At 41.2% G+C, this 15,618-nt stretch overlaps 1 protein-coding gene and 1 long non-coding RNA gene across 2 annotated transcripts in view; both read right to left on the bottom strand.

The window, feature by feature from the left end:
- The window catches only part of CD99L2 (CD99 molecule like 2), a 25,462-nt gene extending 24,525 nt beyond the window's left edge, over nt 1-937 (bottom strand). Inside the window, exon 1 of the mRNA XM_018552591.1 lies at nt 902-937. The gene's annotated coding sequence lies outside the window, so the exon portion shown is untranslated. The remainder of the gene's footprint in view (nt 1-901) is intronic.
- LOC108783899 lies at nt 934-10,790 on the bottom strand. The gene is made up of 4 exons (XR_001941036.1): nt 10,778-10,790; nt 6,042-6,043; nt 2,253-2,315; nt 934-961 (listed from the first exon to the last, which is right to left on the bottom strand). It is a non-coding gene; the product is annotated as an uncharacterized LOC108783899 (long non-coding RNA).
- Between the last annotated feature and the right edge of the window lie 4,828 nt (nt 10,791-15,618).

Below are 15,618 nucleotides of genomic sequence, written 5' to 3'. Positions count from 1 at the left end.
TGTGTCCACGTTGTACTTTCACTTTATGGAAAAAGTGCCTAAAGGGCCCCAAAATGTCTGTGTGTTTTAGCTCATCTTTAGAGGTAAATTTGGAAGCAGAGAGAAGCATAAAAAGGGAGATTCTATTAAGCACCAATAATAATCAAACCAAAAAATGGGAAGAAAACCAATAGACATGTGTAAGCCAATGTGCTGAGTCAGCTGACAGCTTCTTATATTCTATTTAATAATATATGGGATGGAGTAGAGTACATAACACAGATCTGCAGCAGAAAGCTGACTGCATGTATTCACAACAGATACAGAGAAGACTTAAGGTGGCCATACATTGTTAGATTTTCAGTCGGAAATTGTACGCGAACGACCTTTCAAACAAAAAATAAAACATTTGATGGTACAGCACAGATTTTCGTTTTTGCTAATGTGAATAAAATTTTTCATATGGTCAGGTTGGAAATTTTTTCTCTGACTGAACGAAATTCAATAAATGAGTGGGGCTTTCGTTTGTCCAAAATCTCCCCAAGAACACAGTACATGCGCAAAAGGAAAGCTGCCTAGGTCTAATGAATGCTTTCTCTGCATAGGTCAAATGAATATTTCCATCATTTGTCAAAAATTGGTTGTATAGTATGGCTAATGAACATTTTCCAAAATCGACCTTTGCCTATGCTTGATGGGGAATTCTAGGTATAATCGAACTAGGGTTCGTGACAGAAACAAAACCTTTTCGAACGAAAATCTACTAGTGTGGCCACCTTTAAACTCCATTGGGTGACAACAATTCTCTGGCAGTCCAGATACTTCTTCCAGGAAAAAAAGGTTACATAGCAGTTGGATCGTAAATAGTTGTTCTACCACCTTTTTAGTAATCTCTAGCAAACCTAGTTTAAAAATGTCATACCTGAAGTTCTTTTTGGAGGTTTTGGTGGCTGTGGTTTAGGCGGCTGTGGTTTAGGCTTAGCTGTCATGGTAAAATAAAAAGACAACATTACTAAACTTTATATAAACACAGGTACATTGATGAAGATTCACATTTACAGGCATCATACGTACTTTTCACTCACAGTAGGCTTATTCAGAATATATTGCTCCTGCAGAATCCTGCTGTTATTCCATGAACACATTACACTTATAAAATGATAAATTTTAAAGCGCAATGATTATGCATAAAGTGCAGTAATCCATGGAATCCAATGAAATAATATTTGACAGAAGCAGCTGGAGAGATGCAAAAATGATTGCACGAGTGCTTGTTATGTGGTACAACACATACTGTTTTTCCCCTCTTTCAAACCAAGAGGGACGTAGTTATAGATGGAGAGAGAGAGAGAGAGAGAGAGAGAAAGAGAGAGAGGAGAGAGAGATCCAATGGAAAGTGCTTCTTGCTAAGAAGTCAGTAGCACTACTCATTGGTCAGTGCAATCAGGTGACCATGCTGACCAATGAGTGCTTGCCATTTGTGAGCAGAATTTAAAAAAACTGACCGCAGGGATGTGTACGGTGTAATGGATCCTACACCAGTAGCCGCGAAGGGGAAGGAGCTTTTATTGACCGTTAAAACCAGTGGGGGAGGTGAAAGGGGGCAGATTGGTGGGGGTAATGCCATTTTCCCAAATTTGCCTGGGAAAGTGCAACAACCTTTTATCGTGTGAAAAGGGCAGCCACTGTTTTAAATGTTACCTGCCATATATTTATTGCTTGTCTTGGGGTCAATGGATTACCTCAAGTCACTGGTGAAAACATTGTCCCATATTCTGACATGGAAAAGCAGAATAAGAAGATTTGAGATGCTAAATGTTTACATCAGAGTTGCAAAGAAAAGCAGAACTTTGTAATCTTACTATATATAGCTTGTGGCTGTTTTACTATTCAGCATATTGGTAGACAGCGCTGCCAGACTCAATATGACTTGAAATAATTGACTATTACTGTATTTGAAAAACAAACGATAAATTAAAACCAGATGAAAAAAAGAAAAAAAATATTGCCCATAGCAACCAGACATATGTGAAAGTCGCTCCATTTACAGATCAAGTCAAAGGATAGGTGAATGGATGATGCAGCTGTGCAAGTAGAACCACACAGAACTACCCCAAATGTAATTGTGACCATGTTTTATGTTACAACCTAAATATGGGTGTAACATGAAACAGGGTCTAAAAAGTAAACGTAGCTTTAAGGTTTCATTCTAAATTAAGAGGTGCCACAATTGCTAGAAACTGTAAAATTCATGGTACATGGTAGACACGTACGCTTCTCTGTTGGGACATCATCAAGAGCATCTTCCAGGTTGAAGTCATCTCTTTGTCCATGAGCTAAAACAAACAAAAACAAATAATTTGCAAAAATTAGGTACAAGATACTACATATCAAAATGATCAACTCACTGCAGATCTGTAATGTAACATTAACCTTTACACACAGTATCATATGAAGATGAGCACATTGATCTATAATTATCTTCTTCAAAAGCCCACATTCAGAGCTCCAACACATGGATAACAAAACCCAACATGCATTGTGCATCCATGTAGCAAGAACCACATAGCATAAAACTCCAGTACAGCAGGCAACTTCTTAAATACACAAACGATCTGAGCAAGGCATTCTGAAGCGGTAGGCTTCATTCTACTTTATTTCTACCAAATTAAACATCACAAGAGGCAATATGTAATAGTCTCATGCCAAAATTAAAGCGAACATGTGCTTTGACCAAACAGGCTCCCCAGTCCTTCCACCTGTGGGGAAGATGTGAAAGTACCAACTCAATCTAGCGAGAGATTAAATAGGGTTAGGGACTCTCCTCCTCTCCCCTGGACACAGCAGCTGATGGCTGCTGTCAGAAGAAGGGGGGAGAGTCACATGTTCCTCCATAACCAGAAGAAATGGCTATGAAACTGCTGCCAGAGGCTGAAAGGAGTGGTGAGGGGGCAAAGGGAAGAGGAGTATATGTAATTTGTTGTGCTGACCGTCAAGTGAACCTGTTGCTGTGAGCAAAGTACATATTATCTTTGAAGATCCCCTTGAATCACTTGTGTACCAGCCCGTATAAACCTCTTCATTACCAGGCCATTTTTCAGTGCTATGATAGTTTGATTGACAATTATTCCATCATGCATCGCTGTACCCAAATTATTTTATATAATTTTTTTTTAGACAGAAATAACTTTCTAGTGGTCAGATATAATAATAACCACTGTGGTTGGATGGAGATGAAAGGGTGAATGTGCAGGATTAGGGAGATGAAGAGTTAATATAAAGGTCACATTACAGAAGAACATCAGTAGTTAAGGTGAGGAGGGGCACTACAAGGGTTAAAAAAAATCTCAGTCTATGAGAATAAATGCATGAATCAACTGCTGCTGCTGCTGACTCGTTCATTCTCCCATTCACAAGTTACAATTTATCTCCTTCCTCTGTTGTAAGAGGAAGGGGAGGGATCTTCCATGTAAACAGTACCACGTGATTGCTGTGATTAGTCATCACAGCGTTCCTAAAGTACAATTAAAGTCTGTTTTTTGGGGGCAAATATCTACTGCTAGTAAGCAGTAGATATATACCCCAAACGATAAAAAAAAATTCACTCCCGGCAGCAGATGCCCCGGCTCCCGAATGCTGTAAAGGAAGAAGTGTTGGCAGGTGCATGCGCAGTCAAAATCATCGAAGAGGAGGAGAGCAACGCTGCAGCTCGATGGACGCAGCAAGGCAGTCGTGAGCGCACACGTCGAACATACACTGTGGTACCCAAGGAGTCTGTGGTGAATCAGAGACCGGCACCAGGGTTGGAGGGACAGTGGAAAACGAGCGGAAGGAAGAAGATGATCAGATCAAGAGGCATCAAATAAGTTTAGTGCCCACAGCAGCGTTAAAGGGGGGGGGAAAAATGCGTTTAATGTCACTTTAAGGTAACAAGATGGTCAGATCAGCTTAATACATTGTCTCTGTGTACAGAGATGTCCAAGGCAGGCTCAGTACTCAGTGATTAGCGGGCGTGCAGCAACTATTTCAGAAATGTGGTTTTAGAATGGACTGCAATACACAATGCTTACAGTCTAATATTATTACCGATTACCGGAGATGACCTCAGCGGTCTTCTGCTCCTCCTTTATTGGCCACTCAAAAAGCTGGGGGAGAAGTGGAGCAGACTTCTGCAGACCCCCTCACCTTTTTGTTATCTTAGCGCAAACGTCGGACACTACGGTCCGCACCTTTTGAGACGCAGCACACTTTGTGCCCCCCGAAAAAAAACCTCCAGCCCTCCGGAGAGCGCTTTTTCCCTGGACTTACACTCCTGCAGACATTGTTTACTTTATCTACAACCACCCACCAAATGGACAACCATTATCCCTATTTTAGGGTGGGAAGCTTATTAACCATGTACACATACATATATGAGATGCAATAAAAAGAAAAAGCTGAATTATTTTTTTTGAAGTTCCACTCTAATGTTAGTGAAAAATCAACAGTTCTATTTTTTCTGTTTACTGTATAATGACAACGCATGAAATGCAAATGCCTTCTAATAATAGGTGTTCAAAACAAATGGAGATATTGGGTCATGATGTCCTGTGGGAGATAAATGTCTTCGCTCATCATACATATTTAGTCTTATAAGCAGAAGAGATTAATGGGATTTGTTAATCACAATTATCCAGGCTTCTAAGAATACAAGTCTACACTGAATTCCAGCTGAGAATGCAGCCAATGTAATCAAAGGCTGACGGAACGACAGGTTCAAAATACACACTTTGTGGTTACCTCCACTTTCATTTAGCTTCAAAAGAGTAGGAATGTACACAAGCTTTTAAGATGTGTTTACATGCCTTCACATAGACTTATATAATAGTACAAACTGATTTCAAACTGAACCTAAAGCATACATGTTATTTGGCCACGCACGGCAAAGCAACAGGTTTACTGTAATCTCCCCAGCAGCATATACTCACCTTTTTCTCACTTTCATTTTGCTGCATTCAGGTTCTGGTAGCAAAGAAAATATCCAGTGCTTCCAGGTATAAAGAAACAAGTCACTCACTCCATGTTGACAGCACTGGGGCAATCACCAAATTGAACAATGCAGAATCTGCTCTATTTCCACAATGCTCATACTAGGAACAAAGGGTGGCAATGGCCTTAGATTGCTTTTTTTGTACACAGTCATTTTGGTCTGCGTTTCAAAATTAGCAGAATGGCAAGATGATCAAAACGTACAAGCCCAGGTCTCATGCCTGTGCATGGTTGTGGTGCCAACGGCCCCAATTACTTGAGGCATTCCCCGTTTTTGAAGGGTTGTTCCTGAAAAAATATTTGTAATGTTCAGCACAGCTGTTGTGCTGCAGATACAATCTCCAATTCTGGTTACCTCTTTAATATAATTTAAAACACCATGAAAGGAATCTCTTATCCAAATAAATAGTCGCACAATACTTGTGTCAGAAATTATTTGTTTGGGACAACTGCTTCAAAAAGAGCAAATCTAGTTGCTATGTTCCTTTTTTTTATAGGTTTTCTTGTCACATTTGACATGAAATAACACTGAAAGTCCACTTTAAAGCAAGGAGATTATGAGGAATGAATCCAATGGAGGCCTCAAAAAGTGTCGAATGATCCTTAGAGATCCAGGAAAAACAGAAGACAGACAAACAAGAAATAGATTTAGTTATGCGGATTTTCCCATTGGATTAAAAAAAAAAAAAAAAAAACTAAAACATCTCACTAGAACATAATTGTATCCCCTGGTAGAAAGTGTCTCATCTCCTGGGTTATTTGATGACAGATTATATGCAGTGGCATTAGCTGCTGTGGCAGTTGTAAGCCATTATGTGACAGGACAGTCAGTACCAGATTATATGATACATAAAGTGACATCAGTCATTATACTCGTCAGTAAATGATTATATACAATGATATTCGTTGGTATGACAGTTGGTGAGAGATTGTGTTCAGTGTTAGGTCATTCTGAAGCAGGGTGAGCAGATGCAGCCATGGAGGTAGAGTGAGGAGAAAGTTTAGACAATATAGGTAGGGAGACAAAATGTGACCACTCAAAGGATCAGAACTGCGACAAACCTAATGCCACCAGTGTGTGCAGCCCTAAGATAATTGGTGTTGTTAGCAAGTGGAGGCAGAACAGCAGCTAAAAAGAGAGGGCCAGCTTTAGACAAAAATGGGGCCCTGGACAGAAGTAAATAATGTGCTTGAAGAAGAAGAGCCTGCTTACATGACCCGTCAAAAAAGAAAGCAGAGAGCACTCTATGGAACACCACAGGCTCTACCATGCTCCACATTTTATAATTAAAAGGTAAAATAAAGTGTAGAGTGCTCACTACAGTATTTGCTCTGGAAGCTCTGTGGGACCCACTTAAATTGCAGAATACCGTTGTCACAAAACCCTTATGCACCTGTGAATGGCGTGCTACCATAGGCATCATTCAGACCGGCAGCAGGCTTTACCAGGGATTGCTTTATAGAGGGACGACTGCTGTTTTTTTTTTTATCAGAATGGTGGTGGTGGCATGGCCCAATTGATTGTAATTGTCAAGAAGTCTTTACCAGAGGTGCTGTGCAATCGTGTGTGTGTGTGTGTGTGTGTGTGTGTGTACGGTGTGGTTCACAGAATGAGACCCTGGCCACGCGCGTCTGTGTGCACATTCTACAGGGCGTATGCTTGCACTTCGAATCATGGCAACAGAAGGGCTATTTAGACTGTGACATCCAAGCTGAGTGATCGTAAGCTTCCAGTGTACCCGAGATCCTGATCCCTGAATCCAGACTGATTTCCTTTTGCTGACCTGGCTTGTCCTGACCATTCTTCTGCTATTCTGGTTACCCACACTCCAGCTTGTCCTTTGAGCTCACTCTTGCCTGCTATCCCGTTACCGTGCTGTCCACACGACTCTAACCCCGGCTTGTCTTCTTAACGTGGATCTGCTTGCTGATTTGGTAACTTGCTGCCCGCTCCTCTATCTAGGGGTCTTGGGGCTGGAGTTTCAAGAGAGGCCAGTGGTGTAGAATCTCGACGCCCGGGACATGCAGTTCGAGCGCAGGGTGGGTAGTTTTCTACATTTAGCCCTGCTTTGGGCAAACTGCTTGTACGTTTACAAGTGAGCTTGGCGATGTCACCAAGATCACCTGTAAAACGACTGCAGGTCTGGGGGGTTTGGGGTTGGCGGGGAGGAGGCGCATTGAGACACTTGTCCTTGGGTCAGAAGAGAGTAAATCCGGTCCTGCATGACAGGCAATTTATATGAACATATTCTGATATGCAGGAAACTTTTGAACATGTAAAACATGTGAAATTTTTATGTTTGCATTACATTTAACTAGGGGTCACAAATATCTCTGGATAATGGGCAACCTTTAAGGAGGTGGAAAAGGAACTGGAAACCTCTAGAACTAATAACAGTAAATTGTAATCTGGATTTATACAATATATAAGAAAAAGGATGGGAAATAGCCCGCTAAGTCTGAAATAGTTACAAACGTATGCATGTGCTGTAGGTACCAATCAGATGCATTTTTACCTGAAGTTAAACTACAGCAGAAAGCCATTTGCTGATAGTTTATTCTTACTAGAGAAAGGAACATGCATACATTGCCATTTTAAAAGCAAGATTAATGGGGAGGTATTCAATAGTGGGACAGCACTGATATCCATATACCATCTATGCAGTTGGCCTTCTTTTAGCAAATGCTTCTAGATGAGATTTTCTGTGGGGTGCCTAGCTCTACAGTTTACTGTAATGGACTGTGACAGAAACAGAGATTTCACTGTGCCTTTTAGTTCTGCTTGCTGTACTGCTAAACAGAAAGGTTAATATCTATTTTCTCCTCTAGTGCTTTCCTCTAATTCTAGCTGAGAGGCAATTTGTGGACCTCCAGATGTTATAAGCTTACAAGTACCAGTATGGCTTCCCAACTGCGTCACAGAGGAGCACGGTAGGAGCGGTTATGTGATAATAGATATGGGCTTAAATAGTTAACAACATAGTTATCTTCAAGTTGGCACAGCCAGAACAGCATAGAGGAAAAAAATATAGCTCAAATTGGATCTGGATATTTGCCTGACATTATCACAAGTGCTCAGATGTATGATAAAGCAGACGTAAATAAAAGGAAACCAATTTGGACCAAAATCTAGGAATTCAGTTAATAATTACCAAATTGTTATAATGGGTTTCATTCGCTTATGAAGTACAAAAACATTCATTATTGGAAAGCACGCAATGGGTGACAAAATAAAGTAGAAAATATGCACCATAGGGAAGGTGCATAAAAGTGTTTTAGTGTTTAAATCAGTTATATATATATATATATAATTATTCAGATTTACTTTAAAGTTTACCTAAAGGCAAAACTTGTTTTTGCAGTGTGGAAGGAATAGGGGGAACGGTTAACACTGCTGTCTCATTAGGGGGATTTCCCTTCACTTCCTGTCCTGTAGTCTCAACAGGAAGAAAAAGGATGCATCTTTCCAATGTGAGGGGAATTCTCTCTGACAGAGTCGTCCTGTTTCTATTAGAAGATTTCTGTTTTGAGGCATCGAAAAATTTTGGATTTACCCCTACTTTCAGTCCGGGTGACACTGGTGATCAGGATAATGACAGAGAGTGAATCTAACGAGTCAGAACCAGAGGTCTTGCTGCACTCCTTACCGGAAGAAACCCATACGGGTGGGTGGGTGCTCGTAGTGACCACGGACGGCACCATGTATGCCATAAATGAAGAAATAACGTCACTAGCACACCATAGGAGTAATGCAATAGTCCATTTACTGACACATTACCATTCGATGACCAGTGTATGTTTGTGGAGACCCACACAGCTTACTTCTTAGAAATATCTCCCATCCCGATGTACCACATTATCCCACAGGTGCCAAAACAACTGGTGGTTGGCGTCACAGTATACAATCTAGAACCTGGGTTCTGAACTAATGGGTTGCGACCCTATTTTCAATGGGTAACCGCATGCCTTCCACTTTTCTAGGCGAGAGGCTCCTTTGCCTCCCCCTAGCGCAGCACTGACAGTTCTCATGCCAAGCAGCCATTCGAAATATGCTGACTGGTGCCGAGTGTCAGTTTGAGGTGGGATGGGATGGGGCCATGGCCACGAGGGAGCTCCATCTATACGTGCATTGCTTACAGCTCCCTCACATGTTCTATAGAGGTGCCATTGTGACATAAAATTCTGGCTCCCGACACCTCTACGGTGCGTGCAAGGGAGCTGTACAAGCAATGCATATATGCATGGAGCTCCGTCACAGCACAGCAGCCCACACTGAACCACCCCAGGCTGAGGATACACTCCAGTTCTCGTAAGGTGGGGAGACTGGGTGGACCTTAAAAAAAAATTAAATACAATTTTTGGGAGTGTGTATGTGTGTCAGAATGTCTGCGAGTGTGTCAGATTGTGTCAGTGTTTTTTTAGGGCCCGTTCACACCAGTACAATGCATTTATTCACATTGCAGTGCCGTGCAATTAACGCACTGTACCACACAATCACACCTACCGTGCATTCTGGTGTGGGAGGTGTGTTGCCCTTCATTTGAATGGTCCCCCAGACCCACAGTTCGTACACGCGATATCCCCTTCACTTTTCGCCCGGGGCCCGTGCCCCTGCTGCCCCCCCGGTTGTTACGCCACTGCCAGGGACAAATGTGGGTCCTGAGGTTACACAGGTTGGGAATCACTGATCTAGAAGATATGTTGTCTGCACAACATTCTGCTTCAGGATGTTATCTTTATTTGTATTGCTCTAGCATGACATATGGAAGCAAAGCTTCGGAGCCGCACAGGGCCCCTTCATGACGAAAGGGCCTCGCCAGGCTCAGAAATGTTGCATCTATATGTCATGCTAAAGAAATACGAATAAAGATGACATTCTGAAGCAAAATGGTGTAGGGACAACATAACTTCTAGAAACAGCTTGCTAGCACACAATAGGACCATGAAAGGGAAAGGAGCCACCCTAGAACATTATATCAGGACCAGTGCTCAGAGAACCAGCTGCTCCTGCAGGAAACTACAACTTATAAACCTCAAGAAGCAGCATCCATTGTAAGTGATTTCATCAGCATTTGAAATAGTTTAAAAACCTTTTGACTTTAATCTTGTTTTAGCGTTCATAAAGGGTTCCAAAAGTTGGTGAAGATTTAAGGAGATGTCACTTAATTTCACCATGTATTTCTCAGTGCCAGTGACCATTAGTGCTAAATAAGCACAGACTAGGAACTGAAACTTCAGAGATGTTCACGTTGGGAAATCATGACTATCTTTTGCAATGCGACTGCAAAGGTACAGCTTTCTGTACCAAAATGCACAAACAAATAGTCTTTTTATTCTAAAACAATGGTATTATCTTTAATAAATAGACAAGCCAAGAGTATTTCATGGGAAAGTGATGTATACAACAACTTGCAAAAAACACACCACCGCCAACCCACAAACCAGTTACTTTTCAACCAGCAAAGGAGTAAACATTGGAGCTTGTCTTACAAACACAATCTACAATTTGCTTCTTTGCTTGTTGGCTTTAAAACAGAACTCCAGGCACAAATAAGATAAAATGATTAGACCAATAAGAGCTACAACAAAACCAACTGCTGCTGCAATATTCACCTTCAATCCAGGGATTTCCCTTGCACTACCTTTTTTCTTGTACTATATGTCCTCAGTCTGACGTTCAGCATCATTCCACCTACTTCCACTGAGCCCCCAGTCATCCTTATTGAAGAACTCCAGGCAAAAGTGCTCTTAACCCTTGAAGTGGGGCTACCTCCACACTGCAAGGGTTAATTGCTCGTTTCTGTCTAGGTGCTAAAAAGAAAAAATAGTTATACTTACTGAACCACAGAGCTGCCGGCCTGCTTCTCCGATCACTGAAGCCTCTCTCCTACACTGCAGCATTGGAGTCCTCAGGTCTATACACAGTGTATAGAACTTGATGAAATGCAGGACCTTAGACCGCTGCAACAGAGGGGAAAGAGATGCTCCAAGGATCGGTCTAAGGGCTAGCTGGCTCAGAGAATTAGGCAACTATAACTTTTTTTTTTTACCTAGACACGGACAAGCAGGTAACCTCTCACTGCAAGGGTTAATACAAATTCTGCCCAGAGTTTTGCTCTTGTGACTGGACAGCGAAAAGAAGAGTGACACAGTAATGAGCTTATCTCTTTATCACTCTGCTTTCTCTCCCGATCAGCATACTCCCTGTAAGCCATGAATTGACCGACTCCTTGTACTGGTTCTTCCTCTCACGGGGACTGCAGGAGGCCGATACCAGGTCAAATTCAGGCACCTACACTGCTTGTATTTAAACACATACATGCAATTATCTATTAATTTTTACCAAGCAGTATTACATTTGTATCTTTTTTTTATCTGCCTATAGTTTAGTTTTTAGGGAATGGCAATCACTATAAGGTACCCAAACGTTCTCGTTGACTCTCTGTGACATACTTAGAGCTGTAAAGTGACTATAGGAATCATTAGGGAGGGACAGGGGACAGGCCGATAGACATATTTCACCCAATAGCCTATGTGACCCTTTGCCAGAGCAAAGATACATGCTAGTATGGCACTTCTGATACTATACTGTTATACAGTATACACAGGGCTGGACTGTACCTTTATGTCTGACCACCATCTTTCTATTACCAAATTTAAGCCTCAGAAAATACCTGTAGGACTTAGTGTTATGCAATGTAATCCTGTAATTATCCAATGTAATTTTAGAAATTAAAGTTAAGGGAGAGCTCCATGTATTATACAGTAACTAGAATGGACAAAGTTATTTTCTAAAGTGTTTCTTTTACTAACTTCCATGCTGTGCTTTCTAAGATATGGCTCACCACAAACTGTGCTGGAATTGCTGAGGGACTATTATCTTGATGCCTTCTGTCCGTGCCCTCTCTACTTACTGTCCCTGCTATTTTATCAATGGAATTAGTCACTGAAATTGGAATTAGTCAATGCAAAATCTTCTATTTCAGTGACTAATTCCAATCATAAACGGACAGACACACATACAAAAAAGCGCACAGGCTGAAAGCTAAGCTAGCTGTAAAGCTGGCCATACATTATGTGAATTTCCTCCAGTTGTTGATGAACTCGCAGTGGGTGTGCCCTTGTTGACAGACTTTCGTCCACCATCCTTTGATCAGAAAAATGAAGGAGCCAGTCGTAACATTTTTGGTTGAATAGTGACAGCAGCCATTTGGCTGCTGCCACTGTTCGGGTTTTTCGACAGCAACACACCTGCTGCTGTCAGACTACAATATTCCAGCAGGAGATTTGTCCAATCACACGGTTTCATATGGATGAAGGAATCTGCTATTTTGTGTTCATTCAGTTTGCAGATTGAAAACAAAAACCATAATAGTATATGGCCAGCATACCTCTGAATGCCCAGCACTGTTTTCAGAAATGTGTGACTCAGAAAGCACAACACAGAGGTAAGTGTAATTAACATTTTACATGTACCGCCTAACTTAACTGACTGCTGCATGGCAGAGTACATCTCAGCACAATGGACATTACTGGTATATTAAAAAGAAAGCATATATAGAAAAACCTTTGACATTTTTGACACAGTTCACTGAATACTGCAATTAAGTATTAATGAGGATGAGCAGACATGTGAGAATGTCTTATGGGTGTGGTGGAGAGAAGACACCAGACAAATGACTATGTTTGAGTATGTAATACGTGATGAAAACACAATGCAGACTTCTGTATCATGGTGTGGCATCAGGTGACACTAAAGTATCCAAACTCACACAGCTAGGTCATTGCTGGACACAGTTTCATACAAATGTATCATTCACATTTGCACCCATGTCTGTATGTGAACTATAAATTATTTTTAATCTCTACAACAGGGAAACAAAAATGCTAGTGTGTGTGGGTGACTAGCACAAAACTAGAAGAACGATCACAATATACTCATCTGAGTCAACAGGGGAACTAATTAGCAAGGTGGGTAAACAGTGCTCGAGCTTAGGGCCCATTTAGACCATATCCAGTGCGTTCTGGCACAGTTCTGTGTCCGGAACGCACAGGGTCGCACAAAGCAAGCATGCACTATTTTTTGCAAACGCACTGCACTGGAACGCAGGACATTGCTGTACCACACGTTCTGGTGCAGGCGATCGCACTGTGGGTGGGAGGCGTGTCCGTGTTGCCATTGACATGAATGGCACACAACGCCCCTCTCCCTCCCCAGAATGTGGAAGGCTTGCTTTAGGCCCTGTTCACACCGGGGTGGTTGCCGATCAGCATAATGTCTGTGCAAATTATTAAAAAGGCAGTTTTGGGCGTTTTTTTAATTGCATTTCAGCGCTGAAACACAATGAAAAATGGACGAAACGGCGCTAAACAGCGTGGTTCCATTAACAGCAGTATGGAAACCGCGCTGATTAGCGTGGGAAAATAAGCTCAGGGAGCAATTCGGGCGGTGGCCGGTTTGAATCGCCCTGGTGTGAACTGGGCCTTATGCAATCCAGTGCGTTACAGGCACAGAACTGTTTCCCGGAACGCACTGGATATGGTGTGAACGGGCCCTTAAAGTTTACCAGTTTTAGCTACTATAGAACCAATATAGATATTGCATCACAATGGTGATATAACACATGCATTGCTCCACAGAATATGTAATAAATTGAGCATGGTATACAATAGTAGCTGTAATCACGGAAGTCAAGTGTGAAACTAAAGCCATGTCAGACTAAGGGACAGCAAAGCAGGCCAACAGCATGGTCACCCAGTATTGGGCGAGTCATCTCCATAAAACTAGCATATACACATTTCAGGCAACAATAATAGATTTTTATAAACATAGCATGCTACACTGTTGTCCTTCAATTGGAACTTCAGACCCGGTACACACCATACGTATGAATGTTGTCATACTAAATTGATTCAATACATCACTAACAGTTTGGTTGATAAAATGATCTATAAATAACATCAATACATATGTAAAGTTTTGGAAAAATCGTTTTCAGACACCAGTTGTTCATACTACAGAAGAAAAGCCTTTTAATTTGACTGACATGTCTTTAAAAATGTTCTTGGGGTGCTGCTAATATTGTGTACAGTAGTACAATTGACATATAGAACTATACGCTGCCAATGCACGCTGTTGGGGTCCTAGAAATGACCCCCAGTGATTCTGTAACACCATGTACAGCATTAAGGGACCCCACAAATCTGTAAATTCAAGGATTTTGTCTCTCTTATGTTGCCCTCGAAGCCACATAAAATGGCCCCTCCCCACCACTGTACACAGAGGCCCACAAAACCACCACAATATTTCCCCAATTATATCAATCAGGTTTGTATTCGATCTGTGGAATCTAAAAAATGTGACCTTTCATCAAACAAACAAACTGCCTACGAATCAAACAGACATATTCGAACAACACTAGTACTGACGTTTGGTTGCGTATGGAATAAAATTGCAATCGGACAGTTTTTTGCTTAGATGCTTGAAGAAGTATTACAAATTTCAGCATGTTGTATTTTGCAATGCCATGTACAACACTGATCACCTACATCTGAAAAAATTCTAAATCGATGAGGGTATATGCAAGAGAACTTAATTGTGAACCCCAGGCACACAACTAAAACAATAGGTAGCTTTTGTGCCTCTATATAAAATTGTATTTTTTCATATTATATTGCCTAAAGGCTAACTCATTTGTTATTATGTGCGTGCCTCGTCAATGCTTATGTCAGATTTTGCCTTTTTTTAGCATCAATTTTAAAAAATCCAGAACCAGTATTGGAGCCACATCTTTAAATTTTTCCATTTTAGCTTATTGACTAAGCACTCCTCTAAATGTTTGTTAGTGGTAGCATGTGCCTAATTCTATACACTGGGAGGTGTCGACTATATAACACAGAGATATGAGCAAGGTTAGTTTTCTAAGAGAGCTTCAAGCAGATCCATTCAGACAGTGGTGGAAGAAGTAGGGAAAATCACTACCCCACGGCCGCTGACGTTCAGCAACTTTGGGCATCTTTTTAAGTGATTGTACAGGAGTGTCTGCACATGTTTTTATTCATTAGCCATTGAAAAGCTTGGTAGGTTAAAAAAAAAAAAAAAAAAAGCTTGAAAAACAACCATCCAGATGTGAACAAGGGCCACTGAAAACAATGGTATTTTTCCTGTTAGGCATTCCAGCTACAAAGCGCTCAGGTATGAATGGAGCTAAGGATGACACTAAGCACAAGACTAGGTAGCCTACAGCAACTTTAAAGAATGTGTACAACTGCAGACATGCAGCCTTGATCCACGTTTCTGATTGAATAAACAAAGCTTCATACACTGGTCTGGAGAGTTCCTGGCAAATAACATTCAGGAATTCATTTGTAAAATTAAAAGCTTTTTAAAATCAGACTTCTCATGTTTTATATATACCCATTAGAAAAGATGAAAATAATCTTCAGTGTCCTGCTTTTGCAGGATCCTTAAAACCTAGCATCCATTATTCGCACTGGCTTTCCCATTCACTGTCTTTGTATACAAAAAAAAATTCTATTTATCTGATATAAAGAACTTGCAACATCCAATGCAAGCACTGTCACAACCTAACACCATGAATGATTAGCCCA

The sequence above is a fragment of the Nanorana parkeri genome, unplaced genomic scaffold (assembly GCF_000935625.1).
Source record: "Nanorana parkeri isolate BGI_ZX_2015 unplaced genomic scaffold, ASM93562v1 scaffold93, whole genome shotgun sequence".
Classification (NCBI taxonomy): Eukaryota; Metazoa; Chordata; class Amphibia; order Anura; family Dicroglossidae; genus Nanorana; species Nanorana parkeri.
The sequence above is the reverse complement of the archived record's forward strand: the minus strand, read 5'-3'. Positions and strand labels throughout refer to the sequence as shown.